The sequence below is a fragment of the Triturus cristatus genome, chromosome 1_1 (genome assembly GCF_964204655.1).
Source record: "Triturus cristatus chromosome 1_1, aTriCri1.1, whole genome shotgun sequence".
Taxonomy (NCBI): Eukaryota; Metazoa; Chordata; class Amphibia; order Caudata; family Salamandridae; genus Triturus; species Triturus cristatus.
This window is the reverse complement of record NC_140579.1, coordinates 1,037,214,671-1,037,218,945: the sequence shown is the minus strand read 5'-3', so window position 1 is coordinate 1,037,218,945 and position 4,275 is coordinate 1,037,214,671. Positions and strand designations below refer to the sequence as shown.

The following is a 4,275-nucleotide window of genomic DNA, read 5'->3' as shown; positions in this document are numbered from 1 at the left end:
CCGGACGACCCCCTACACTGCCGGAACAGCACTGCACTGCCCAAAACCGTGAAACACTATCCCCAGCACGACCCCCTATACTGCCCGAACACCACTGCACTGCCCAAAACTCTGAAACACCAGCCCGACCCCCTACACTGCCCGAACACCACTGCCCTAAACCCTGAAACACCACCCCAGCAAGGCCCCCTACACTGTCCGAACACCACTGCCCTAAACCCTGAAACACAACCCCGAGCAAGACCCCCTACTCTGCCCGAACACCACTGCACTGCCCTAAACCCTGAAACACTAGCCCCAGCACGACCCCCTACACTGCCCGAACACCATTGCACTGCCCTAAACCCTGAGAAACTAGAACCAGCATGACCCCCCTACACTGCCCCAACACCACTGCACTGCCCTAAACCCTGAAGCACCAGCCCCAGCATGACCCTCTACACTGCCCGAACACCACTGCACTGCCCTAAACCCTAAAACACAAGCCCCCGCACGACCCCCTACACTGCCCTAACACCGCTGCACTGCCCTAAACCCTTATTTGCGAATAAATATATACGAAACTATACTAAACGTGGTAGACTGATTCATAAATAAAAGTGCATTTCATAGTCACAATGACCAAGCAAGACCCCAAAACGGTACAAATCCGTGTTTTCATTTATTAATTCAAATCTATAATCTTGTGTATATACATACAGTTTATCTGTATCGTTTTCTCATTGCCCCCTATGTGAATACATCTCCTTTTACTTTTTCCTTTTCATTAAATTATTTCTTATGTTAATCACATCAATTGCGCATTTATTTACACATTTGTGATTCTGTCCATATCATGTATCTATACATTCACAGTCAACATAGGGAGGAAACCAAGATAAACACGAGTTATTGACACATTAGCTGTCCAGTTTAGTCAATTAATCACAGTATATTTGATCTCATTTTTTAACATGGCTAAACTTAATCATACTACGCGCGTTTCGGCGTTCTTCCTTCCTCAGGTAGCCATGATGTCTTAACTCCTAAAACATAATAGAAAAAAACAACCTATGATAATTATATACATTCAAAAAACTACAAGTGACTGAAATGCACAATACTAATAAAAAATATCTACTCTCTGTACAATATTTACAAATTTACATATTATATCTCCAAGTCAGTTGTCAGATCACCAATATGTTATGAGCACTCATATGTAACTCATACGACAAAACACAATGTAGTCTTATCAATGCAGAATATACAAAGCTAATATTCACCTATCACACCCAATAAATGGTTCCGCATATAGAACTAGCCAGACAATTTAATCCAACTACAAAGCTGCAGTGCATTGGCTACCAGATTACATTGAAAGCAATGGCATAGCCATGTACCTTGTTAAAGAGAGCCTCGTATCTGATTATGTGGAAAGACAATTAATCCACAATTTGTCACGGGAAGTGAAGCGAAGACAGGTCAAAATAAGTTGGATATCCAGTATATCCCAAAGCACATCTAGAATAGGGAAACCAGCTTATTTTAAAATCAACAATTTATTCAAAATACTTTTGTATTGAGTTTAAGTTACTCTGATGAAAAATTTCTTATGCACTTACTATTTGCGGGTGACTCGTTTGGAGCACTAGACAATTTGATATATTCAGGTAACTGGATGCGCCAATTATTTATATTTTGGGCGCAGCGGCAGAATCTAAGAAAAAATAATAATAAATATCGACATATTAGTGCTGTTGGCGCTCCAAACTCTATGGGTGGCCATCTGATGGTATGTGCAATCGATTATCTGCCTTAAAGGACGTCACCATACACCAAGAAATAATAGTACTGAATGCTCTAGTTTACGGCATATTTCTATCGAGTTCGTCCCCCCCGATCGCATTGTTCAGTTGCTATATTAGTAGCCAACAATTCCTTGTTTTTTTATATAATGAGCATACCTGATATTAAATTTAGGTCGAGCGTTCGTAGAGTAAATGTGGCGGCGACGCTGATGTAATGGATTCAGTTTCGTTACGCGTTCTCACCAGTCGTCCGTAGTACTGGTTTTCGATTCATACGCTCCCGTGACCAGAGTTCAAACGGGGTTTGGCGCCAGTACTTATATATATCATTATAGATAACCGTGATTGGTTCTAAGGATAAACATAAACCCCGCCCAGGGTCGAAACGTCCAATGACGTATACCGGCTGGTAAATACAACTCCTTTGACTAATAAGGCAGGAACCCGGACGCCATATTGTGCAAGTTGTGTATACAACATTTCAAAAGCCCGTTAAATCGCTACTCCCAGTTTGTTTTAATATTACCCTAGTTACTCTTATATTAATATAAGAAAATTCATGTTAGTAATCAACTCACTGGGAATTGAGAAAAAACGGAAATATTTTATTCTCTTTTCTCCAAAATGTAGTCCCATTTGTATTTTTACGGCCGATCTCCCATAACAGTATAGTGTCATGGCTATTAAAAATATATGCTCGAACTCCTGAATAATGTAGTTAACCTACAGGCTTAGAGTCGCAAAATGCACTAGGAAATACCGTAATGATGGTCCTTTCTCTAATCGATGTCACTGGTATGGGACAATCAGTAGAAAGGGGCATATATAGTCACAATAACAGAATTCAAATAAGTGGAGGGAAGGATATGTTATACCAACCCTATTGAATACGTATTGATGAGCATATCCATTTCCATAAAACTGTACAATAAGTCATGGAGGACTACAGTTCAGGATATACAACACAAAAACCTGATGTAGTAAAAGATGTTAGAACACTTCATAAAGTTAACCCATATTAGTTAAGGTAACGTCCAATTAGTTGTTATAGCGGATTGCTTGACTCCACGGAATTTCATTGTTTAGACCTCTTTTATAGGTGTCCAGAGAAAATATCCAAAACACCTCTCTCCGTTTTCGAATCTCTGTCCCTTTAGACCCATTAGTGTGAATTTTTTCCAGGATCAGCCATCGTATATCTTCCGTAGTATGGTTCAGGTCAACATAATGTTGTACCAAAGGGGCTTGTAATTTTTTCGTCCTGAAGGCGGATCTGTGCTCTGTAAAACGTGTCACCATAGATCGCGATGTCTCTCCTATATAGGTTTTATTGCATGGACACATTATTGCATAGACAATGTTCGTTGTCTTACGTAAGACTGCTTTTAGCTGATGTGTGTTGCGCTGTGATATGGATTGATTTGGATGATAAGAGAGCGCGCCTGCGATCTCTGTATTGCACTATCTGTGGGGCTTTTATCGGGGTTGGGAGAAGTTTTTAATGAATTGTGAATTGTTTGAAATGTGTTGTAGCTCGAAGATTGCAACAGAATTTTAAAAAACATGCACTTACCCGCACTTTAAAATCTGATTCACTCTCGCGCTTGCGAGGGATAGAGCACCGGCAACGCTCTGCTGAGAAGTATTTGTCCTCACTTCCGGGTGCCACCTCAGCGCCGCCATTTTGGTTGACGCTCTAGCGGTTCAACCGACACAGCAGACCCTCTATTTAGGAGGGGCCATGCAAGCGCGCAGCGTGCGCGCGCAGCGGGCGCGCCGATGGCGCGGCGGAGGCACGCCAGAGGCAAGCCCGTCTGCGCCCGTCCGCGCCTCGGTCGCACCCAGCACCAGCCACGATGCTGGATTCGGGGTAAGCTCAGTTAAGTATACTAGGGAGCAACTATTAGCCATAAGGAACAAGGTCAGTGGGGGGAAGAAAGTTACTGTGACGCCACAGACCAGCCTGGTCCTTAAGTGTGGCCTGATTAACTGCCGGTCCTTGGCAAAACATCACCATGAAGTCTTTAATTTGGTGGAAGATCTGCACTTGGATGTGCTATTCCTCACGGAGACGTGGTGCAGTAACGACTCCTCGGTGGAACTAGGGTTTGCTTGCCCGGAGGGCTATAAGATCTTTCACAAGCCCAGAGCTACTGGACGGGGTGGAGGGGTTGGGGTGATGTTTAAGGATATCTGGGGCTTTGCCCCGTTTGAGGTTGATGAGGTGGCGGGTATCGAGCTACAGGGTTTCTCCCTACAAGAACAGAGGGGGAGGCTCCTTACAGGGATGGTCAGCTACAGACCCCCAAGTTCCAACACACAGTACCAAGCGCTCTTGGATGTCATTGCGGCCATGTCACTAACTCACTCAAGAATGCTGCTCCTGGGGGATTTCAACATGTGGGAGAATGGTGCCTTAGACGGCCACCTAAGAGATCTCAGGGAAACCTGTGAGAGTCTTAGCCTGCATCAGTTGATCCAGCAA

General features: G+C 43.5%; 1 long non-coding RNA gene across 1 annotated transcript; it reads right to left on the bottom strand.

The window, feature by feature from the left end:
* Nucleotides 1–637: 637 nt before the first annotated feature.
* On the bottom strand, nt 638–2,082 carry LOC146871489 (uncharacterized). The gene is made up of 4 exons (XR_014959566.1): nt 1,947–2,082; nt 1,605–1,699; nt 1,383–1,503; nt 638–1,025 (listed from the first exon to the last, which is right to left on the bottom strand). It is a non-coding gene; the product is annotated as an uncharacterized LOC146871489 (long non-coding RNA).
* Nucleotides 2,083–4,275: the final 2,193 nt, after the last annotated feature.